Raw genomic sequence first — 25,669 nt, forward strand, 5'->3', positions numbered from 1 at the left:
GCATGCAGGCTGTTGCTCATAAGGTAGTCAATTTTGAAAAACTAAAAGAGATAATCCAAGAACCTAACGAAAATCCAGCTATCTTTCTCAATCGCCTTACAGCGGCCTTAACTCTCTACACCCAGCTGGATCCCGACACCCCGGCAGGGGCAGCGGTCCTAGCCACCCATTTTATCACCCAATCAGCCCCGGACATGCGAAAGAAATTAAAACGGGCAGAAGATGGCCCTCAAACCCCTATTCGAGATCTGGTAAAGATGGCCTTTAAAGTCTACAATGGCCGTGAGGATTTGGCAGGATCCAGCTGACAGGCTCGGATGCACCAGAAGGTGGCCCTCCAAACCCAACCTCTTGTAGCCGCCCTAAGCCCGGCCATCTCCCATGTATCACAGCATCCATGGGGTCCGCAAAAGGCAACCCCGCCGGTGGCCTGCTTCAAATGCAGAAAAGAAGGCCACTGGGCTCGCCAATGTCCCAATCCCCGACCCCCTTCTAAACCCTGTCCCAGCTGCGGGTTAACGGGCCACTGGAAGAGTGACTGCCTTACGACTGGCCCTCCCTCAGCGTCTCCACGTGGGGGGCAGGCCGACCCAATGGCATTACCACTCGAACTGCTGGGATTGGCTGACGACTGACGGCACCCGGACTCGAAGACCCCCATCACCCTCACCGAGCCCAGGGTAACGCTACAGGTAGCGGATAAGTCCATTTCATTTCTGGTGGACACGGGGGCTGCCTATTCGGTCCTGCCTACTTATTCCGAGCCAGTTTCTCCTTCCCAGATCTCGGTCATGGGTATTGATGGCAAAACATCCTTCCCACTCCAGACCGGTCCACTCCCATGTCATATCGAAGGACTCCCTTTTACTCATTCCTTCTTAGTCATACCATCCTGCCCAGTTCCCTTGCTAGGTCGAGATACCCTTTTCCACTTAGGGGCCTCCCTCCAGCTGGACAGACTTGACCCTAAGGTCCCCTCCTCCCAACTCCTGCTTCCTCTTCTCGGCCTGTCTCTAGAACCCTCCCGCTCCTATCCCCCTCTTCCAATCACACCGAACCCAATCAATCCCCATGTCTGGGATGCTTCTAAGCCCATAATAGCAACACACCATTCCCCCGTCCTCATCCGCCTAAAGAACCCCTCCAAATTTCCATCAAGGCCCCAATTTCCCATCTCTGAGACGAACCTTAGGGGCCTACGACCTATTATCACCAGACTCCTAAGCCAGGGACTCCTTATCCCCATTGACTGTCCCTGCAACACCCCCATCCTGCCTGTCCGCAAGGCCTCTGTGGATTATCGCCTGGTCCAGGACCTCCGACTAATCAATGAGGCCATAATTCCTCTCCACCCAGTAGTACCAAACCCATACACCTTGCTCTCCCATATCCCCCCATCCACAACCCAACTTTACGGTTCTGGATCTCAAAGATGCCTTTTTCACGATTCCCCTACATCCCGACTCCTATTTCCTCTTCGCCTTTACCTAGACGGATCCGGATACTCATACTTCCAGTCAGCTCACCTGGACAGTTCTTCCCCAGGGCTTCCACAAGAGTCCTCACCTCTTCGGTCAGGCGCTGGCACGGGACCTCACTTCCTGCTCCCTTACCCCCAGCAATCTCTTTCAATATGTACATGACCTCCTCCTTTGTAGCCCATCTCTCAGCCTCTCAAGACAACATACTGCAGATCTCCTCAATTACCTTGGCTCTCGCGGTTATCGGGTCTCCCCAGCCAAGGCTCAGTTATCTGTATCTTCTGTAACCTACCTGGGGCTCCACCTTACCCCTACCACAAAAGGTCTAACAGCCGATCGCACCCGGATTATCCGTGAACTCCAGCCTCCGGAAACAGCGGAACAAATTCTCTCCTTTTTGGGCCTTATAGGATTTTTCCGACACTGGATCCCTAACTTTGCTCTCCTCGCTAAACCCTTATATCTAGCCGCTAAGGAAACCCCTCAAGGACCCCTCACCTCTCCTTCCGCCGTTCAACAGGCCTTTCTCACCCTCCGTAACGCTCTGATATCTTCTCCTCCCCTTTCTCTGCCCAACCCAAACCGACCTTTTCTCCTTTTTGTGGATGAACGGGCCGGAATAGCCACTAGACTCCTTGCCCAGCCTGTAGGGCCTTCCTACCGCCCCGTGGCTTACCTCTCCAAACAGCTACACCCAACCATTCGGGGATGGCAACCATGCCTTCGGGCCCTAGCAGCAGCAGCCGAACTGACCAAACAAACACTACAGATACTCAACCACACAGGAATAGGTAACATCTCCGACTGCTTTCTATGTGCCTCGCTTGGCCGGCCGCCCTTCGCTGCTGTCCCACTCGACCAGCCCTTCAATTCTACTTCCTACACATCCCCAAACCCACCTTCTTCCCCGTTAAAAGTCCCCATATTCCTTGATTCAAAAATATCTCACCATCTGTTACGGCAGCCGCACAAATCTAGCTGATACTGGGTTTCTTTGCAACACATCCCTCACGGTAAACACATCAATTGAAGCACCACCAGGCATGTTTTTGTGGTGCAATGGTTCCCTCACAAAAGAGATCAATTCTGGGCTTCCCTGGTGGCGCAGTGGTTGAGAGTCCGCCTGCCGATGCAGGGGACACGGGTTCGTGCCCCGGTCTGGGAGGATCCCACATGCCGCGGAGCGGCTTGGCCCATGAGCCATGGCCGTTGAGCCTGCGTGTCCGGAGCCTGTGCTCCGCAACGGGAGAGGCCACAACAGTGAGAGGCCCACATACCGCAAAAAAAAAAAAAAAAAAAAAAGATCAATTCTTCCTCCCCCTTCCCATGTACCCCCGTTACTCTCGTCCCACAACTCACACTGTATAGCCAAGACGAATTTTCCTCGCTAATCACGCCGCCCTTTACCCGACAAAAAAGAGCTATCTTTCTTCCTCTGGTCGCAGGCATCTCTCTCGCCTCCTCCCTGGTCGCTGCAGGCCTCGGGGGGCGGGGGGAGCTCTAACACATAGTGTTTCAACATCCCGCGACTTAGAACATAAACTCCAGCTAGCCATTGAAGGCTCCGCCGCCTCCATCTCCTCTCTCCAGTGCCAAATCACCTCCATAGCCCGAGTCGCTCTCCAGAATCGACGAGCCCTGGATTTCCTGACGGGCGACAAAGGAGGTACCTGCCTCTTCCTACAGGAGGAATGCTGCTGTAAACGCCCTCCATCGCTTAAGAGAAGAACTCCAACGCAAACACCAACAGTCCGCCTCCCCAATTCCCGATTGGTGGCGATCCACCCTCTATACTTGGCTAACACCAACCCGAGGCCCCTTAATTCTCATCTGTATCTTGCTCATGTTTGCCCCGTTTTCTTAGGTTCCTTCGCCAGCGCATGGAGGAAGTCTCTCGGGTGGCCACAAACCAAATGTTCCTCGGTCCTTACACCTTGCTTCCTACAGAAACCCCCACTGGTCTCCCCTAAGCCTCGGACCTCTGGTCGCCCGACTCCCCTTTCGATGCCCCCATTCAGCATGAAGTAGCCAGAGATCGGAACGCCGCCCCATTACACCAAAGATGTCGGGATGTAAGGCCAACTGGCCCGAGGCAGGGGAACGCAATCAGATTCACAGGTTGCATCAGACCGAAACTCTCCGGACCACCCAATTCCAGAAACTGACCTGGAGACATTCCGGACCACCCAGTTCCAGGAACTGACCTGGGGGCTTTCCACCCGGCCCAGCCTTCCCGCCTTTCGAGAGACGGGACTAGCGGTCCCAAGACTGATGGAACCGGCACCAGATAGTGCCACGACACCCGAAGAGACCACCAGATAAGGAATTCCCTGCGCCCTCCCAGATTCACCACACCCCTTTCCCTTCTTCCCCTATAAAATCTTGCCCAGCCCTCGCCCGGGGGCGACTTCTCTGGCCCCTTTCTCTCGGACCAGTGAACCTCGCCCGGGAGCGCCCCCTATTAAAGCTCACTTGAAGCTTTCCTCTGTTTCGCGATGCCGTTTGTTAAGATCCGACCTTACACTTACACATCAAGTATGGCTATGAGCTGAATTTCTGCAAAACAAGACTATCCCGTGCAAAGAACAACCCAGTAGAGCTTTGTATCCCATCAGCTACAGAAGAGAATGGCTGCAGGCTACTGAAAGCCAGCAGCATTTACAACTTAACTCCCATGGCCTCTGCAGTGGTATGTCTGAGTTTTCTGTTTCTGCCCCTGTACCAAACAGCTCTGGTGTAATTCGTCGTTCCTTCCTCCACCCACCCCCACCAACCCCTGTCCCCTTACCTGCGGTCCACAGCCCTCCGCTCCGCGCTCGGATGCCGCTGGGGTGCCAGGGACCCACGGGACGGGTCGTTCCCAGCCGCCGGGCGCTGGCTCCCTAGACTCCCTCCGCTCCGCGCTCGGATGCCGCTGGGGTGCCTGGGACCCACGGGACGGGTCATTCCCAGCCGCCGGGCGCTGGCTCCCTAGACCCCCGCCAGCTCGCGTGGCGCCGACGGCGAGGAGCCCCGAGGACGCCCCGCGCCAGGTGCGCTCTGGTCAGAACGCCCACTTCCAGGACACTCTTCCGTGAGAGGCGCGCAGAACGCCGCCGCGCTCAGGTGACCCGCAGCCAATGCCGAGCAAGACCCGCCCACGCCGGCGCCGCGTCCGCGCGGCGCAGCACGATCTCGGCGCTCCAGGCACGGGCGCCGGGGGGCGGGCGTCTCCTCTCCTGAGAGGCAGCTAGCGATGCCCCGCTGCGGCGCGGAGACCGCTCCAGGCTGGACTCACCAACACCAACGCCGCCAGGAGGAGAGCTTGGCGGGACTCGGCAAACAACCCAATGTTTTAAATGGAAAAAGGACTTCAAAAGACCCTTCTCCAAATAAGACATACAAATGCTCAGCAAGCACATGAAGAGATGTTAATCGTCATTAGTCGTGATGAAATGCAAGTTAACACCACAACGCCGACCCCTCCACACACTAGAACGCCTACAATCAAGAAAGCTAAAAATAACAAATGTTGGCAAAAACTTAAGAGAAACTGATACACAATTTTCCATAGGGAAAATGAATAAGTTCTGGAGGTGGATGCTGAGACTATTTGTACAACAACGTGAATGTAGTTAATGCCATAGAACTGTATGCTCAAAATGATTTAAATGGTAAATGTTATGTTATGTGGGGGGGTTAACATAATTTAGCCCCTGCTTTATACCAGACTCCAGAGTCAAAGCTTCTCATCTATTTTGTTTTACTTAACCTCCTACGATCTTCACACTCCCATTTAACAGACGAAGCTGAGCCTGAGAGGTTAAACTAAGTGACTTGCCCAAGACTCACTCGGCCAAGTCTACACTGTTCAATGTTGCTGTATTTACTGAGCACCTACTGAGCAATACCTCCAGCACCTGCCAGAGACATTGTGGGAAGACCAGGATGAACGGGGGCTGAAAGCAGATTACAAAACATGGGTAGATCCTGGGGCCCTGCTCTCAAACACTGAAGTTTCTTGGAGTGGAGGGGATGGCCTTTGTCACCCTCGTGGAGCCTTTTATTCCACCCCACCGCACCCCCACAGAGGAGGGAAGCAGCTGGCCTGATACTGAATATTAGCTCAGTTGGGAGGAGTCCTGGGGCTTTGAAGAAGGAATCTCCTGCCCCACTCCCCACATTGCCCCCTAGAGTCCAGTATGAGGGCACAAGCATCCCTATGGCGGGGCAGGAGGCACGTCTCATGGCACCCCTCTCCTCCCGCCCTGCAGTAATGACACTGTACCCATACACCCGCCAGAAGGACAATGAACTTTCCTTCTCTGAGGGCACCATTATCTGCATCACCCGCCGCTACTCCAATGGCTGGTGTGAGGGCATTGGCTCAGAGGGGTCTGGATTCTTCCCCGGGAACTATGTGCAGCCCAGCTGCTGACAGCCTGGGATCTCTGGGATGCTGACTCAAGCACCGCCTTGAGTGAGCCTCTTGAGTCCCACACCAAAGCCTGCTCCAGTCAAGACTGGACCAGACCGGCACGCCTCCTGGGCTGTGAGCTGTGTCTGTTCCTTCCCCCCATTGCAGTGGGAAGGCGTCCTGGTAAAGACAGAGGAGGTACCCAGAGGCCTGCTGGAGACAGGAAAAACTGGAAGCCAAGGAGTTTGGTGACCTTACCCACAGGGGACCCTTACGCCATGCAAGACAGGGTCTCCAGCTGCAAGTGCCAACTTTGAATAAAATTCTGATGACCTCCTGATGATTGCCCTGCAGGGCTAGCAGGCCGAGGGACTGAAAGGCAACCCACCTGTAAGGCTCCCGCTCATTGAGCCTCCTCTGCCTGCCCTAAGCAGCAGTATCTCCCATCTCCTCGGTGCTCACTGAGCCCTCCACACTAGACCCCTGTGCCCCTCTGCGAAGCTGGGCCGCACCCTGCTCTTCTGCCTGTTGCCTGCTGTGTTATGTATTCAGTCTTGGTTCCCCGGGCTGGGCACTCCTCCAAGAGTGGGGACCAGCTCCCTCACTTAGGTGGGGCTCTCTGAGAGCAGAGCTCACTTCGCCCTCAACCCCCAGACGGCAACGTGAGACACCTCGCTCACCTCTGCCCCTTCACCTCCTTCACAGCTCTGAAACCCCAGAAGAGGGAGGTGGGCCTTGGGTTTCCACTGGCTCTGCTTTACAGCATCATGGCTTTCTGTTTCATACGGGAGGAGGGGGGCTCAAAATGGCCCAGTCAGTGGGGCGACTTTGGTTAAGTCCCTGCTTTCTTGCTGCATAGACGAGGCTGTGGTGCAAGGAGACATCTTCGGGCTCTGTGAGGTCCCTGGCTGGCCAGACCCGAGCCCCGGGACAGTGTGCTACCTCTTTCCACCAACAGGAGGTGACTGTTCCCTCGAGCTTTTTATCCTGTGGGGATGCTAACAGGGTGGGTGGGGCGGGGGTGAGGCAAGGAGTGTAGTGTACAGTCACAGTAGGTAAAGCACGATCTAGGCCTGGGACCATCAGCAAGGAGCGCCACCTCTCCCCACGGGGAGTCCGGTGCGGGGGAGGTCGGCAGGGTACATTTCGGGGCCTGGGTCCCCTGGACAGAAGACTGAAGGAGGGAGGCCACGCAGCCCAAAGCAACAGTTAACCACAACGCGGCGGGACATGTTCCTTCTCGACCCTGACAGGGAACCCCGTCCTCCCAACTGAGAGGACAAGGTTTGTGGAAACACTGCCGCCTGCTCAGATATGCGTGCCACGCTGCTGCGGCCGGACTCCAGAATTCGCTTGCAGTGGAACTGGGGGAGGCAGCTGAGCTCGGTGAACTGCACAGATGGGGACAGCTCCCAACTCCCTCCTCCAGTCCCCAAATGGACCAACCTGGGATTCTGGGAAATCCTGGAGGGATATACCAAAACGCAAGGGAAAGGGAGTAATAAAACTAGCTTTCTCTTTCCCGACCCCCACCGCCCCACCCCCTCCCCGCCCGGGTGGCCCCTGCAGGCCACGTCCTCAGCACCTGATGCAGGTGTAGGCGCACTTCGGTGGAGGTTTCCCAGGGCACCACCCTGGCGCGGAAGGAGCTGGGCTCGGCCTTCTGCGCCTCCTGCCTAAGGCGGTGCATGGGGTAGTGGTGGAGCGGGAAGGCCATGTCGCCGCCTGCCAGCAGCCCCATAGGGCAGAAGTCGTTGGCGCCGTCGCTCACGTAAAAAAGGTGCTCGAAGGGCAAGAGGTCGTGGGCCTGCTCGCACAGATAGTCGCTGAGCACCTTGTGCTGGCACATGTTGGCGGGGCAGCGAGCACAGCTGTGCGCGTGGAAGGGCCGCAGCGCCAGCAGCCCCCAAGGGTCGGGCCCCGACGGGTTGCTGAAGATGCGTCAGAACAGGCCGTGGTGGCCGGCGGCGCGCAGCGCACTCTCCACGCCAAAGGTGTTGGCGTCTGAGATGAGAATAACCTCAAAGCAGGCGCCCTGCTTGGCCACAAACTACAGCAGCTCACCCGTGCCGGGCGACAGGGGGATGGCCTCGTAGATGGCGCGCAGGTCCCGCGGCCGCACGCCCTGCTCGCCCAGGTACTGGAAGACGTGCTGCATGTACTCGTTGTAGAAGCCCTCGTGCTAGGTGGCACGCAGGCTCTCAGGCAGCCGCTGGCCCGCCGCGGCACGTGCACAACAGAGTCGTCGTTGTTTTCATCCACGATACTCTTGTCCAAGTCGAAGGTCAGGAGGAAGCGTGGCGCGCCGGGCGCAGCCATCCCGCTATCCTCTACCAGCTTTGTCCGGAGCGACCAAATCCTTTTGTGGTCACCAAAAAGAGTCCCTCAGAAGAAAGGGGGACAGGACCTCTGAGCTTCTCCTGCAGGGTGGGGAGCGGCGGCAGCGGAGGTCTGTCCCGGCTGAGTCTGGAGTGTCAAGAGTGGGGAGAGGGCCTAGCTGAGGTATTTGGGCGCAGGATGGAGCAAGGGGTGCTCACGGGAATTGGAGGGGACGCTGCGTCTTATCCATCCCCGGATTTCTGGGCTCCGGCTCTCACGAGTGCTTCCAGTCCAGAGGGTCCGTGAATGCTGTGCATCTGGGCCGTTCCCTCCACTTGCCCCCCATCCCCATGTTATGTATTTTTAACCACAATAAAAAAAAATGAATGAAGCACTGATAATCCATGTTACAACATGGATAAACATTGAAAACATTCTAAGTCAAAGAAGTCATACTGAAAAGGCCACTTATATCACAACCATCTTGTGTGCTTTAAATCCATAGCAGTTTTGAAAGTGAGGGGAAGGGACTTTCCTGGTGGCCCAGTGGTTAAGACTCTGCGCTCCCAATGTAGGGGGCACAGGTTCGATCCTTGGTCGGGGAACTAAAATCTCGCGTGCACAGCATTGCCAAAAATTAAAATAAAATAAACGTCATTGGCCTGGTTTTGGGTCATAGCATCGTCCTTGAACCCATCAGAGCACCCATAGGATGGAACATGGGATTGGCTAAATGTGGATCATATGCCCATCTTCAAGGTGGGTGGAACGTAGCATCAGCCCTCTGGAACTGTTTGGACTGGAAACAGGTAAGAAGTTCCCAAAGGAAAGCTGAGGCTCTGGACTTTGGCCTGAGAACAGACGCTGGATAGGGGAAAGCGGCAGATTCCACATCACTGACGGCCCACTGCACAGCTGTGGGATCTGAAGGCCAAGGAAGGAAGGGGCTGATTTCGGGTCAGGGGCTGCAGCCACCCATCCAGTGCTCCTGCTGTCCGTCCACAACAGCAAGAACCTCTTCCTCTTGCAAAAGGAACAGCCCTCCTTGATGTCTCTGGTGGTGGGAGCCCAGGAGTCACACCTGCCCCATGGCCACGTGACTCACCCATCCCCCAAGAACAATACTGCTCATTTATCCAGTCTCCTCCCTCCTTTACAAAGAGCAGAGACTAAATGCTATGGTGGTTAGGAAATTCTTGCTCAGTGAAGCAGTGGGAGGCTCAAGGATTATGCCGTATCATGGAACCCATCATTGGCAGCTTTCAGAGACCACATGGGTGCACGTGGCTCTCCAAGACCATGCAGCCTCAGTGTGAAACTGTCCATTGGGTGGCCCAGTTGCTCCCGTATCTTTGACTGTTAATGAGTATGAATATCAAAAGTTTGTTACAGCTGGAAGCCCAAAGGATTGCAAGGCCATGGTCTGCTGTATGGTTGTTGTGTCAGGGACACACTCAAATGTTTACACAGTTATTACCTCGCTTGGCAGGCTATGGGCCTGTGAGGGGGAGGCCCTTTTCTCAACCACAAGGATGTTAGTAACTGAAACATCCCAAAGGGCTGTCTGTGCTGCCCAGGTAGCTGTTCAATTGCCAGCAGCAAGGTCAGCTCAGTAATTGGCCACAGGGGCTTGACAGGGACCAGACTGGCCTGAGCTGGAGGACCACAGATGACTGCCTGGATGGTCAGAGGTCAAGGGCTGTCCTGAGACTTGATGTCTACTGATGCCCACTCAGATGGGACAAAGGATGCCTGCAGTCCCAGGAGGGCCCCAGCAGCCCTCAGGAGGCAGCACCTGGGGACTGGTAGGTCGCTGCACCAAGTTCTGTATAAATTCATAACATGACCATGGAGTGAGCTCAGTCAGGCCTCTGCTGGACCCGGGCTGCCCAGGCCAAGTGGGGCCAGCACTACTCTCTCCAGTTCAGATGGTAGGAGGAAACCCTGTGGGCTTCTGAGGCCCTAACAGCCATTGACTGAGGTTGAGTTGGATTTGAAACAGTCAGTGACCCGAGCAGACATTTCATTCTTCTGCCATCAGGTTCCAGGACGGGGGTAGATAACCAGCGGTCCAGGTGAACCCCCGCTCGTGAGTGACCCCGGGCAAGTCCTGTCCATCCTACAGGCCTCAGAGGTGTGGGGTTAGGGGGGCCGTGGGCCAGTTGTGCTTAACACTAACCCACTAACCCTAACGCCCAAATCTCTACTGTTCACTCCCTAACCCTAACCTCCTCATCTCTAATCCTAAACCCTAAGGCTCCTAACCCCTAGCCCCTAGATACTCGACCTTGACCTGTAAACTCCTAACCCTTACCCTGACCCTGACTCAGACCATCTAACCTGACCCTCTAGCCTGCATCCTTTAACTGTAACTCCTCAAAACCTGGGCTCAGCTGAGTGGCTCCATCCAGAGGTGAAGCAGGACCTGTCTTTGGGCCCCCACTGCCTCTGCCCTCTCCTCCTCCCAGGAACCAGAAAGCCCTGGGTTGTTGGACTCTCCTGACCAGAGGGGCAGCTGCTCCTGGTCTACCTGCGCCCACACCCCCCTCCTCTGGGGCCCTTGGCCTCTGGACTGTCTGACCTTCAGTCCACCTTCAAGAGCCCGGAGACAAATCCAGGTGAGACGCCTGCTTCATTGGCACAGGTGGGACCTGGTCCCCATCCTCACAGCCCGGCCAGAAACCTTTGTGCACACTGTCTCATGAGGCTGCCTGTCCCCAACCAGCTGGAGGGGTCGGGAGTCAGATGCGGAACCGAAGTGTCCTTGAGGTTGGAGTGCGGGCAGGAGACGGCAGGAGAGGTGAGAGGTGAGGTGTCATCATTCCCAAACCAGGCAGGGAGTGTGTGCTGTGTTTGCATTTCGGACAGGGAAGAGTATGTCAGATGGAGGCTCTGAAGTAGCACACCTTGCAGGCCAACCTACTAGGGCAGTTCTTCCCTAAGCCAACGGGTGGCGCAAGGCAACGCAAGAAACTACATATATACTTAAAATGAATCTGGCAACTGGAAAGGAAACGTCACAGGTCATGGCAACCGAGGCACGGGGAGCCCGTCCCGCCCGCCCAGGCTTGCGCAGTCTGGAGGGGGAGCCAGGGTAGGCTGGACAGGCAGCTCTCGGCTGGGGCCTGGGCCGGAGAGCCCCAGAAGGCGTGGCAACCCGCAGACGATTTCCAGAGCCCACTGCAGCCAGGAGACGTTCCCTACAGAAGAGCCTCTGGCCCTGTGTGTCCACCCTGCACACAGCATGACCGTTGGTCCGTCGACCCCTGGGTCTAGTTCACGGCTGTCTGGCCGCCCCTCCCCTCACTTCCTGAGTGTCTGAGCCCCCAGGGCCCCCTTGGCCAAGCCTTCTCTGCACACCTGGCTTTCCTGACTATTCCTGCCTCTCTGAGCACACCGTGTCCTTCCCCGGGGTGTGCGGGTCTGGCTAAGGGTCCCCCTTGTCCCCGGGTGGGCACCCCAGCCAACGCTGATGCTTGCCTTTCCTGAAAGATGGCCCCCTCAGTCTCACCAACTCCAAACTGTGTTGCGTTTACTTCTGGGAAAGAGGGAATGAAGAGGAAGCCCCATTCCGGCCTCATGCAAGGTGTGTGCTAACCTTGTGGACCGAAGGGACCACCACAAAGAGGCTGGAAGCCTGGCAGAGGCACAGCCCCTACCGTCACCCCTGTTCCTTGGCCCAGCTTCTCTCTTCTACCATCAAACCCCTCAGCCGCCACCAGAGGAAAAATGTGGGCCTAATCCTGTCTCTGGTTCCAAAACTGTTCTGTCTATAAAACGAAGTCAAAGCTAGCTGTCTGGCCACCCTTGCAGCCCCTCTGCGATGCGTCCTCCCCGCGAGCCAGACACCCAGCCTCTTCCCCTGCCCCCTGCCCCCACCCTCCTCTAGAGCGAGCTCCGTCCATCCCGCTCCTTCAGTTCAGCTCAGCTGCCACCTCCGCTGACCCACCAGCCAGAGGTAACCTCTCCCTCCACAGACACACCTGGCCTGCAGCTTCTCTGCCCCGCGCCCGGCTGGGCTGAGCAGAGCTGAGAGCATGCTCCTGCTTCACTGTGGACCCCAGGCCCCAGCACATGGCACAGGCTCAGGGATGTTTACTGGACAGATGGATGACCATGAGGATGAGCAGGCAGATCACTGACGGTAGCGGGTAGTGGTCCTCCTTTTGAGTCTCTACACTTCACCACAAAGTGCTGAGGCAACAGCAAAAGGGAGGGTGGGGGAAGGCGGCACCAGAAAGCAACAATTCCGTGCCTTCCTCATCCCCCCACAGCACGCATGTGTACACACATGTGCACGTACATACCCAAGCATACCGGCATTCACACACATGTACACACACACATGAAAAGATGGACTGCAGTCACACACAGGCACACAATCACACGTGCTGCACATGCAAAAACACGTGCATACACACATGTGCCTGCCTGCACATAAACACACTCACATGCACTCGGATGTACACAGACCTGTGCACAGACAGCACACACATGCACATGCTTGTGCACACTCACGTAATACACACACATACACACAAAAGCTCAGGAAATTTCACAAAGTTTGTTTTTGTTTCAGCCTCCCCAAGAACGAGGAGACACCAGATGGTCCCTGGGAAACAAAGTTGGTCACGGCCCTGCATCTGTCACAGAGGCTCGTTGGAGGCTCAAGCACGCTCTGCCCTGCCCAGTCGTGGGGTACAGACCCAGCCTTCTCAGCTGCCTCAGCCGAGCCTTCCGCTACCCCAGCCGCTCGTGGGAGAAGCAAGTCTGAGTGTCAGTTGCAGGTCATGTCGGTGCTACTTCCTGACAGGAGGTCTTGTGTTATCTTGCATGGTATCTTGCTCTGGGCTGAGGCTTACATTTTGCTATCTACTCTTCCATAAGCACTTCACCGTATTCCTGAATGCCTATGCCCTCCAGAGGCCCCAGTTCTAGAACACTGGAGTTGGGAAACAGTCAGCCGTCTCTGTGCACAATCACAAAGCTGCAGTCTGACCCAAGTCCACTTCTTCTATGTCTTAATGCTGCTCCACCTGGGGCTCATTGCGGAGGTGCTGGGTCTACAGTCCATGAAGATCTGAGAGACATGATCCCCCTCTCGCAGGCCTGCATGGACTTGCCTTTGCCTGTTAGTCCAAGTCATGCTCTATACGACATCTCTGTTTTTCTCCTCTAGAAAAAAATATTCCCAGAAGCAGCAGCATCTCTTTAGACCACAGTCAGGATGACCCTCCTGGAATGAGCCTCAATCCTACCTCAACTGGACTATCCCCTGCCCTCTGCCTGACAAGGACCAGGCCTTGGGTGTGGTCAGTCTCTCCTCCAGTCTGACTGGGCCTTCCTGACCAGAGAACCCAGGAATACCCCGAGCCTGTGGACTCAAGCACGTGCTGTAGGAAAATGTGCTGATGCATAAAAAAAAATGATAGGACTCTCCAAGACCATGAAAAAGCACACAACACGAACCATAAATAACAGCCAGGCTTGTTCTACACTGTGTGAAGACTGTCAGTTTTTCACTACACTGGAACACACTCAGAGATGCTCTGGGCCTGGAAGAGCCCCAGGGCCCTGGTGCTGCCCAGACTGGAAAGGGCCTCACATAGCACCTTCTGGATCCTCACTGTGGTGGGATGGGGGATCCAGGGAGACTGCGTAAGAAGTGGGTATGGGAGCCCAGCCAAGCTCCCAGGCTTTTGGGGCCTGGAAGGTCAGAAAGTTCCAGAGTATTCCCCTGGCTGAACTTGGATTCAGAGTCCCAGGTGCACTGTGGGCAGCAGGATCCTCCCATGAGGACACTGACCATCTCCTCCAGGCCTCTACCACACAAAGGGTGACCAAACACAGAGCTGTGCCACAGGGACGCGGGCAGGCCAGGGAGCCTGAGGGAGAGGAGGCGGGAAGCGGCAGCACCCCAGTTGCATGGTCTTCTCGTCCCCCTGGAGACCCTGCCCTGGTGCAAAGTTCACTCCCGGGCTCACCGTGAGTGACGCGCTGAGCAGGCCTTAGTCTTACCGATGGCCAGATCTCTCAGGCCCTCTGCGTCCAGTGTTTTGCTGCAGACAGTACACCCATAGTAACTGCTCAAGTCACGGATCGAGAGAGTGAATGAATGAATGAGCAAGGGAATGAGTGAGCGATGAAGGAACAGAAAAATGGGCAGATGGTGGATCCGCTCTGCCGTGCTGACCCCGAGAACGAAATGTCACAGGTGTGCAAGACTGTCCCACGAAACACAGTCTCCACCGCCTCCTGAGCCCAAGCCACTCCCTTCAGGACACCCTTGCTCCACACCCTAAACTGTACCCTAACCCTAACCCATACCCTAACCTGTACCCTAACCCATACCCTAACCCTAACCCATACCCGAATCCTAAAACTAAGGCATACCATTCCCTGACCCATACCCTAACCCTAACCCGTACACTACCACTAAACCGTAACCTAACCCATACCCTAACCCGTACGCTACCACTAAACCGTAACCTTCCCCATACCCTAACCGATAACCTAACCCTAACCCTAACCCTAACCTAACCCTAACCCTGAACCTGACCCTGACCCTGACCCTAACCCCTAACCCTAAACCTAACCCTACCCCAACACTAACACTAACCCTAACCCTAACCTTAACCCTAACCCATAACCCTAACACTAAACCTTACCCTAACCCTAAACCTAACCTTAATGCTACCCTAACCCTAACCCTAACACTAACCCTCACCTGTACCCTAAACCTAACCTACCCCTAAACCCTAAACCTTAATCCCTAACCCTAAACCTAACCCTACCCCAACCCTAACCCTAACTAACCCTACCCATATCTAACACTAACGCTAACCCTAACCCTAACCCCTAACCCTAAACCTCTAACCCAAAACCTCTATCCATAACTCTAACCCTAACCTAACAAAAGCACCGATGCTACTCCTATCTCAGGCCCTGACTCTGTCCCTATATAAAGACCTGCTGCTGTCAATATCTATATCCTGACACAATCCTAAGCTTATATCCTGACCCATCTCTTACTGAAGTCCTGAAACTCTCCCTAAGTGAACCTTGACGCTGTCCCTAAGTGAGGCCCCGAGGCTGTCCGTAACAGACACCCCAATAATATCTTTAACCCACACCCTGATGCTGATCCCACAGAGGCATTTGTGGTGCGACTAAGCCTTTCCCGGACACTGTCCCTCGATAAGGCCCTGACGCTGCTTCTAAATAAGGCCCTGATGCTCTGAGTAACTAAAGCCCTCAAACCATCCCTTGCTCATTTACTGACATTATCCCTAGCCCTTAACCTGACTCAATCCATAGCTAATGTCCTGCCTCTGATCCTACCTGAAGCCCTAATGCTGTCCCTAACTAAGGCCCTGACTAGTCCTAACTCAGGACCTGACACGATACCTAACAAAGGCTCTGATGCTACTCCTAACTAAGGCCCTGACACTCTCCGTAACTAAGGCCCTGAACCTGCTCCTAACTCAGGACCTGAATAAGTCTTTAACTAAGACCCTAATACTGATCCTACAGAGGCCCTGATGCTGCTCTGAAGTCATGACCTGACAGTGTCCCCAGCTAAGGGCCTGACGCTAGGCCTCACTCAGGCCCTGTCACTCTCCCGAAGTCAGGCTCTCACGCTGTCCCTACCTGAAGCCCTGACATTGGTTCTAAAAATGGCCCTGGTACTCTCAGTAACTAACGTTGTGACACGATCCCTAGATGTTAACCTGACCCTGTCACTAGCTAATGTCCTCCCTCTGATGATAACTAAAGCCCTGATGCTGCGCCTAACTCAGGCCCTGAATTTAGTCCCAAGTCCGTGACACTGTCCTTAATTAAGGCCTAGATGCTTCTCCTAGGTCAGGGCTTGATACTGTTCCTAACTAAGGCCCTAACACTATTCCTGACTCAGGTTCTGACACTGTACGTAACAGAAGGCCCTGACGCTAGTCCTAAGGCCCTGACACTACTCCTAACTCAGGCTCTGATGCTAGTCCTAACTAAGGCCCTGATGCTGTCCCTAACTAACGCCCTGACACTACACCTAACTCAGGCCCTGACACTGGCCCTAACTAAAGCACTGACACTACTCCTAACACAGGCCCTCACACGAGTCCTTTGAAGGCTCTGATGCTAGTCCTAAGGCCCTGACACTGACCCTAACTAAGGCCCTGCTGCCGTCAATATCTAAAGTCCTGACACTATCCTGAGAATATATTCTAACAAATGTCTTAATAACGTCCTAGAACTCTCCTGATGTAAGCCTTGACGCTGTCCCTAAGTGAGGCCCTGAGGCTGTCCCTAACACAGGCCCTGAGAATGTCTTTAACAAAGACCCTGATGCTCATCCTACAGAGGCAATTGTGCTGCTCCTAAGCCTGGCCTGACGCTTTCCCTAGATAAGGCCCTGACGCTGGTCCTAAATAAGGCCCTGATGCTCTGAATAACTAAGGCCTTCAAACTATCCCTCGCTCATTTCCTAACATTTTCCCTAGCCCATAACCTGACTCGATCTATAGATAATGTCCTGCCTCTTATCCTACCTGAAGCCCTAATGCTGTCCCTAACTAAGTCACTGACTACTCCTAACTCAGGCCCTGACACTGGCCCTAACTAAAGCCTTCACACTACTCCTATCTCAGGTCAGACACTGTCCCTAACAAAGACCCTGGCACTACACATAACACAGGCCCTGACACGATACCTAACAAAGGCTCTGATGCTAGTCTTAACTAAGGCCCTGACACTCTCCCTACCTAAGGCCCTGAACCTACTCCTAACTCAGGCCCTGATCATGTCTTTAACAAAGACCCTAATGCTCATCCTACAAAGGCCCTAATGCTGCTCCTAAGTCATGCCCTGAGAGGGTCCCTAGCTAAGGGCCTGATGCTAGGCCTCACTCAGGCCGTCTCTCTCCTTACGTCAGGCTCTGATGCTGTCCCTACCTGAAGCCCTAACACTGGTTCTAAACAAGGCCCCTGGTACTCTCAGTAACTATGGTATTGACACTATCCCCAGGTCATTTCCTGACACTACACCTAGATATTAACCTAACTCTATCTTTAGCTAAAGTCGAGCCTCTTATGCCGACTAAAGCCCTGATGCTGTGCCTAAATCAGGCCCTGAATTTAGCCCCAAGGCCATGACACTGTCCCTAACTAAGGCCTAGATGCCGGTCCAACGTCAGGGCCTGATACTGTCCCTAACAAAGGCCCTAACACTATTCCTAACTCAGGCCCTGACACTGTACCTAACAGAAGGCTCTGATGCTACTCCTAACCAAGGCCCTGACACTGTCCCAAACTAAGGCCTAGATGCTGGTCCAAAGTCAGGACCTGATACTGTCCCTATCTAAGGACCTAGCACTATGGCTAACTCAGTCCCTGACAGTACCTAACAGAAGGTCCTGACGTTAGTCCTAACTAAGACCCTGACACTGTCCCTAACAAAGGCTCAGATGCTAGTCCTAACCAAGGCCCTCACACTGTCCCTAACTAAGACCCTGACAGTACTCCTAACTTAGGCCCTGACCCGATACCTAACAAGGCTTACTTATTAAGTAAGTAATAATTAGCCTACCTGAAGCCCTAACTCTGTCCCTTACTAAGGACCTGAATAGTCCTAACTCAGCCCCTGACACTGTACCTAAGGCCCTGACAGTACTCCTAACTTAGGCCCTGACACGATACCTAACAAAGGTTCTCATGCTATTCCTAACTAAGGTGCTGAAACAGGACCTAACTAAGGCCCCTGACTTAGGAGTAGTGTCAAGGCTTTAGTTAGGGACAGTGTTTGGCCTTAGTTCGGACTAGCATCACAGTCTTTGTTAGGTATCATGTCAAGGCCTGAGTTAGGGGTAGTGTCAGGGCCTTAGTTGGGGACAGTGTCAGGTCCTTAGTTAGGACTAGCAACAGAGCCTTTGTTAGTAATCGTGTGAGGGCCTGAGTTAGGAGCAATGTCAAGGCCTTAGATAGGGACAGTGTGTGTCAGGGCCTTGGTTAGGAATAGCATCAGAGTCTTTGTTAGGTATCATATCAGGGCCTGAGTTAAGAGTAGTATCAGAGCCTTAGTTAGGAACAATGTCATGGCCTGAGTTAGGAGTAGTATCAGGGCGTTATTTAGGGACACTGTCAGGGCCTGAGTTAGCAGTAGTGTCAAGGACTTTGTTACGGATTGTGTCAGGGCCTCAGTTAGGAATAGTGTCAGGGCCCTAGGTAGGGACAGTATGAGGCCCTGACTTAGGATGAGCATCTAGGCCTTAGTTAGGGACAGTGTCACGGCCTTGGGACTAAAGTCAGGGCCTCAGTTAGGCACAGCATCAGGGCTTTAGTTGGCATAAGAAGCTCAACTTTAGCTAAAGAAACGGTTAAGTTAAGGTCTAGGTATAGTATCAGGAAATAACCGATGGATAGTGTCAAACTTTAGTTGCTGAGAGGATCAGGGCCTTGTTCAGAACGAGTGTCAGGGCTTCAGGTAGGGACAGCGTCAGAGTCTGACAGAGAGATGGTCAGAGCATGACTGAGGCCTAGCGTCAGGCCCTTAGCTAGGGACACTGTCAGGGCATGACTCAGGAGCAGCATCAGGGCCTCTGTAGAATCAGCATTACGGTCTTAAGACATGATCAGAGCCTGAGTTAGGGAGAGCGTCAGGGCCTCAGTTATGGGTAGCTTCAGGGCCTATGTTAGCGACAACCTCACAGCTTTATTTGGGGACAGCGTCAGGGCTGACTTAGGAATAGTGTCAGGACCTTGGTTAGACATGGGTCAGTATATTAGCTCAGTATAGTGTCAGGCCTTTAGTTATTACTATCAGCAGAGCCTACATTAGGGACAGCTTCCGGGCCTTACTTACAGACAGTGTCAGGGCCTTAACAGGACTATTCAGGGCCTTAGTTAGGGACGGCATTAGGGCTTTACGTAGGATGAGAGGCAGGATATTAACTATGGACTGAGTCAGGTTACGGGCTAGGGATAAGGTCAGGAAAGGACCGAGGGACAGTTTGAAGGCCTTAGTTACTGAGAGAACCTGGGCCTTCTTTATGACCAGCATCATGGCCTTTGGTAGGGACAGTGCCAGGGCAAGGCCTAGGAGGAGCATAAGGGCCTCTGTAGGATCAGCATCAGGGTCTTGGTTAAAGACATGCTCAAGGCCTCACTTAGGGACAGCGTCATGGCTCATGTAGGGACAGTTTCAGGACCTTAGTAAGAGATGTGACAGGATATATGCTCAGGATAGTGTCCAAACTTTAGATATTGATGGCAGCAGGGCCATTGTTAGGGACAGTGTCAGGGCCTTAGTTATGGACAGTGTCAGGGCCTGAGGAAGGTGTAGTGTCAGGGACTTAGTTCGGACAGTGTCAGGACCTTAGTTAGGACTAGCATCAGAGCCTTTGTTAGGTATCGTGGCAGGGCCTATATTAGGAGTACAACAAGGGCCTTAGTTGGGGACACATTCACGGGTTGAGCTAGGAGTAATGTCAGGGCGTTATTTAGGGAGAGTGTCAGGGCGTGAGTTAGGAGTAGTATCAGGGCCTTAGTTGGAGTAGCACCAGAGCCTTTCTTAGGAATAGTGTGAGGGCCTGAATTAGGACCAGCATCAGAACCTCTGTTCGGTATCATGTCATGGCCTGAGTTAGCCGTAGTCTCAGGCTCTACTTAGGGACAGTGTCCGGGCATTGGTTAGGAGCAACAGAGCCTTTGTTACGCACACTGTCAGGACCTTGGTTAGGACTAGTGTCAGAGGCTTCTGTTAGGTAAACTGTCAGGACTTGAGTTAGGAATAGTATTAGGGCCTTAGTTAAGGACAGTATCAGGAGCTGACTTAGTTAGAGCATCAAGGCCTTAGTTAGGGACAGTGTCACCTTGGGGCTAAATTCAGGGCCTGAGTTAGGCACAGCATCAGTGCTTTACTTGCCATAACAGGGCTGATTTTACCTAAAGACAGGGTTAAATTATGATCTAGGTATAGTGTCAGGAAATGACCCAGGTATAGTGTCAACACCTTAGTTACTGAGAATATCAGGGCCTTGTTTAGAACCACTGTCAGGGCTTCAGGTAGGGACAGCGTCAGAGCCTGACGTAGGGAGAGCGACAGGGCCTGAGTGAGGCCTAGCATCAGGCCCTTAGCTGGGGACACTGTCAGGTCATGACTCAGGAGAAGCATCAGGGCCTCTGTAGGATCAGCATTACGGTCTTAGTTAAAGACATGGGGGCTTCCCTGGTGGTGCAGTGGTTGAGAGTCCGCCTCCCGATGCAGGGGACACGGGTTCGTGCCCCGGTCCGGGAAGATTCCACATGCCGTGGAGCGGCTGGGCCCGTGAGCCATGGCCGCTGAGCCTGCGCATCCGGAGCCTGTGCTCCACAACGGGAGAGGCCACAACAGTGAGAGGCCGGTGTACCGCAAAAAAAAAAACCAAGACATGGTCAAGGCCTGAGTTAGGAGGAGTGTCAAGGCCTCAGTTAGGGATAGCTTCAGGGCCTGTCTTAGGGACAGCCTCAGGGGTTTAGCGCCAGCATCAGGGCTGACTTAGGGATAGTGTCAGGACCTTGGTTCGAGATGGGTCAGTATATTAGCTCAGGATAGGGTCAGGCCTTTAGTTATTGCCAGCAGCAGGGCCTGCATTAGAGACAGCTTCCGGGCCTTACTTACAAACAGTGTCAGGGCCTTACTGATGACTAGTCAGGAACTTGGTTAGGGACAGCATTAGGGCTTCAGGTAGGGTAAGAGGCAGGACATAAACTACGGACTGAGTCAGATTATGGGCTAGGGATAAAGTCAGGAACGTAGCGAGGGACAGTTTGAAGGCCTTAGTTACTGAGAGCACCTGGGCCTTCTTTAGGACCAGCGTCACAGCCTTCAGTAGGGACAGTGTCAGGGCAAGGCCTAGGAGGAGTATGAGGGCCTCTGTAGGATCAGCATCAGGGTCTTGGTTAAAGACATTGTCAGGGCCTCACTTAAGGACAGGCTCAGGGTCTCACTTAGGGACAGCGTCAAGGCTCACTTAGGAACAGTTTCAGGACCTTAGTAAGAGATGGGACAGGATATATGCTAAGGATACTGTCAAAACTTTAGATATTGACAGCAGCAGGGCCTTTGTTACAGACACTGTCAGGGCCTGAGTTAGGACTAGCATCAGTGCCTCTGTTAGGAACAGTGTCAGGGCCTCTTGTAGGTGTAGCATCAGGGCCTTATTTAGGGACAGTGTCAGCCTGAGTTAAGTGTAGCATCAGGGCCTTAGTTAGGAATAGTGTCAAGGCCTTAGTCAGGGTCACTGTCACGGTCTTAGTTAGGGTTAGCATCAGAGCCTTCATTGGGTGTAATGTCAGGGCCTGAGTTAGGGACAGTCTAAGGTCCTTGGAGAGGACTAGCATCAGAGCGTTTGTTACATATAATGTCAGGGCCAGAGTTAGGAAGAGAGTCAGGCCCTTAGTTAGGGACACTGTCAGGGACTTACTTAGGGACAGTATCACAGCCTGAGTTAGTAGTGGTGTAAAGGCCTTAGCTAAGTACAGTGTCAGGGCAAGGCCTAGGAGGAGCATAAGGGCCTCTGTGGGAGCTGGGGCCAGAGCTGAGGCTTGGGCTGGGGCTGGGGATGGGGCAGGAGGTGGGGCTAGGGCTAGAGCCTTACTTAGGAAGAGTGTCAAGGCCTTAGTTAGGGTCACTGTCAGGGCCTTAGTTAGGGTTAGCATCAGATCCTTCATTAGGTATAAACTCAGGGCATGAGTTAGAAGTTGTATCAAAGCCTTAGTAAAGGACAGTGTCAGGGCCTTGGATAGGACGAGCGTCAGAGCCTTTATTATGTATAATTGCAGGGCCAGAGCTAGGAGGAGAGAAAGATCCTTACATAGGGACACTGTCAGGGCCTTAGTTAGGGACAGTATCACGGCCTGAGTTAGTAGTAGTGTCAAGGCCTTAGTTAAGGACAGTGTCAGGGCAAGGCCTAGGAGGAGCATAAGGGCCTCTCTAGGATCAGCATCAGGGGAAGAGGCAGGGGCAGGGGCAGGGGGCGGAGCTAGGGCTAAGATTAGGGCTAGGGCCTCAGTTACGAATAGTGTCAAGGCCTTAGTTAGGGTCACTGTCAGGGCCTTAGTTAGGGTTAGCATCAGATCCTTCGTTAGGTATAATGTCAGGTCCTGAGGTAGAAGTTCTGTCAGGGCCTTAGTGAGGGACAGTGTCAGGGCCTTGGTTAGGATGAGCGTCAGCGCCTTTGTTCTGTATAATGGCAGAGCCAGAGTTAGGAGGAGAGTCAGGCCCTTCGTTAGGGACACTGTGAGGGCCTTAGTTAGGGACACTACCACGACCTGAGTCAGTATTAGTGTTAAGGCCTTAGTTAAGGAGAGTGTCAAGGCAAGGCCTAGGAGGAGCATAAGGGCCTCTGTAGGATCAGGGGGTGGGGCTTGGGCTACGGCTGGGGCTAGGGCTGCGGCTAGGGCTAGGGCCTTAGTTACGAATAGTGTCAAGGCCTTAGTTAGGGTCACTGTCAGGGCCTTAGTTAGGGTTAGCATCAGAGCCTTCGTTAGGTATAATGTCAGGGCCTGAGATAGAAGTCGTGTCAGGGCCTTAGTGAGGGACCGTGTCAGGGCCTTGGTTAGGACGAGCGTCAGAGCATTTGTTATGTATACTGGCAGGGCCAGAGTTAGGAGGAAAGTCAGGCTCTTAGTTAAGGACACTCTCAGGGACTTAGTTAGGGACAGTATCACGGCCTGAGTTAGTAGTAGTGTCAAGGCCTTAGTTAGGGTCAGTGTAAAGGGATTAGTTAGCAGTACTGTCAAGACCTTACTTAGGATTACTGTCAGAGACTTAGGATTAGGATCAGAGCCTTCATTAGGTATCGTGTCAGGGCCCGAGCTAGGAGTAGTGTCAGGGCCTTAGTTAGGGACAGTGTCAGGGCCTGAGTTAGGAGTGGAATCAGTGCCTCTCTTAGGAACAGGGTCAGGGTCTGCGTTAGGTGTAGTGTCAGGGCATAAGTTAGGACAGTGTCAGGGCCTTAGGTAGGACCAGCATCAGAGCCTTTGTTCAGGACAGTGTCAGGGTCTTGGTTACGACTGGCGTCAGGGCCTTCTGTTAGGTACACTGTCAGGGCCTGACTCAGGCATAGTGCTAGGGACTTTGTTAGGGACAGTATCACGCCCTGATGTTGGAACAGCATCTAGGCCTTAGTTAGGGACAGTGGCACGGACTTGCGGCTAAATTCAGGGCATGAGGTAAGCACAGCATCAGGGCTTTAGTTGCCATAAGAGGCTCGACTTTAGCTAAAGAAAGGGTTAAATTATGATCTAGGTATACTGTCAGGAAAGGACCCAGGTATAGTGTCAACACCTTAGTTACTGAGAGTATCGGGGCCTTGTTTAGAACCAGTGTCAGGGCTTCAGGTAGGGACAGCGTCAGAGCCTGACGTAGGGAGAGGGACAGGGCCCGAGTGAGGCCTAGTATCAGGTCCTTAGCTGGGGACACTGTCAGGTCATGACTCAGGAGCAGCATCAGGGCCTCCATAGGATGAGCATTACGGTCTTAGTTAAAGACATGATCAGGGCCTGAGTTAGGCGGAGCGTCAACGCCTCACTTAGGGATACCTTCAGGACCTGTGTTAGGGACAACATCAGAGCTTTATTTAGGGCCAGAATAAGGGCTGACTTAGGGATAGTGTCAGGAACTTGGTTAGAGATGGGTCAGTATATTAGCTCAGGATAGTGTCAGGCCTTTAGTTATTGCCGGCAGCAGGGCCTTCATTAGGGACAGCTTCCGGGCCTTACTTACAAACAGAGTCAGGGCCTTAGTGATGACTAGTCAGGGCCTTAGTTAGGTACAACATTAGGGCTTCAGGTAGGGTAAGAGGCAGGACATTAACTACGGACTAGGGATAAAGTCAGGAACGGAGCGAGGGACACTTTGAAGGTCGTAGTTATCGAGAGCACCTGGGCCTTCTTTAGGACCAGTGTCAAGGCCTTCGGAAGGGACAGTGTGAGGGCAAGGCCTAGGAGGAGCATAAGGGCCTCTGTAGGATCAGGGGCTGGGGCTACTGTCAAGCACTTAGTTAGGGTCACTGTTAAGGCATTAGTTAGGGACAGTATCATGGCCTGAGTTAGTAGTAGTCTCAAGGCGTTAGTTACGGTCACCGTCAGGGCTTTAGTTAGGGTTAGCATCAGAGCCTTCGTTAGGTATAATTTCAGGGCCTGAGGTAGAAGTCGTGTCAGGGCCTTGGTTAGGACGAGCGTCACAGGACGAGCGTCACAGCCTTTGTTCTGTATAATGGCAGGGCGAGAGTTAGGAGGAGATTCAGGCCCTTAATCAAGGACACTGTCAGGGCCTTAGTTAGGGTTAGCCATCACAGCCTTCGTTAGGTATAATGTCAGGGCCTGAGGTAGAAATAGTGTCCGGGCCTCAGTGAGGAACAGTGCCAGGGCCTTGGATAGGATGAGCATCAGAGCCTTTTTTATGTATAATGGCAGGGCCAGAGTTGGGAGGATACTCAGGCCCTTAGTTAGGGACACTGTCACGGCCTTAGTTAGGGACAGTATCACGGCCTGAGCTAGTGGAAGTGTCAAGGCCTTAGTTTAAAACAGTGTCAGGTCCTTACGTACAACTAGCATCAGAGCCTTTGTTCGTTATCGTGTCACGGCCTGAATTAGCCATAGTCTCTGCCCTACTTAGGGACAGTGTCAGGGCCTTAGGTAGGACTACCATCAGAGCCTTTGTTAGGGCCAGTGTCAGGGTCTTGGTTAGGACTGGCGTCAGGGCCTTCTGTTAGGTACACTGTCACGGCTTGAGTCAGGCATAGTGTTAGGGACTTTGTTAGGGACAGTATCAGGCCCTGACATTGGACCAGCATCTAGGCCTTAGTTAGGGACAGTGGCACTGCCTTGGGGCTAAATTCAGGGCCTGAGTTAAGCACAGCATCAGGGCTTTAGTTGCCATAAGAGGCTCGACTTTAGCTAAAGACAGGGATGAGTTATGATCTAGGTATACTGTCAGGACATGACCCAGGTATAGTGTCAACACCTTAGTTACTAAGAATATCGGGGCCTTGTTTAGAACCACTGTCAGGGCTTCAGGTAGGGACAGTGTCAGAGCCTGACGTAGGGAGAGCGACAGGGCCCGAGTGAGGCCTAGCATCAGGCGCTTAGCTGGGGACACTGCCAGGGCATGACTCGGGAGCAGCATCAGGGCCTCTGTAGGATCAGAATTACGGTCTTAGTTAAAGACACGACCAGGGCCTGAGTTAGGCGGAGCGTCAAGGCCTCAGTTAGGGATAGCTTCAGGGCCTGTGTTAGGGACAGCCTCAGGGCTTTATTTAGGGCCAGCATCAGGGCTGACTTAGGGATAGTGTCTGGACCATGGTTGGAGATGGGTCAGTATATTAGCTCAGGAGAGTGTCAGGCCTTTAGTTATTGCCGGCAGCAGGGCCTGCATTAGCGACAGCTTGCAGGCCTTACTTACAAACTGTGTCAGGGCCTTAGTGATGACTAGTCAG

General features: G+C 53.7%; 1 pseudogene; it reads right to left on the reverse strand.

The window, feature by feature from the left end:
• Window positions 1-4,582: 4,582 nt before the first annotated feature.
• LOC132485884 (phosphoethanolamine/phosphocholine phosphatase-like) lies at window positions 4,583-8,196 on the reverse strand (annotated as a pseudogene).
• Between the last annotated feature and the right edge of the window lie 17,473 nt (window positions 8,197-25,669).

The sequence above is a fragment of the Mesoplodon densirostris genome, chromosome 3, assembly GCF_025265405.1.
Source record: "Mesoplodon densirostris isolate mMesDen1 chromosome 3, mMesDen1 primary haplotype, whole genome shotgun sequence".
Classification (NCBI taxonomy): domain Eukaryota; kingdom Metazoa; phylum Chordata; class Mammalia; order Artiodactyla; family Ziphiidae; genus Mesoplodon; species Mesoplodon densirostris.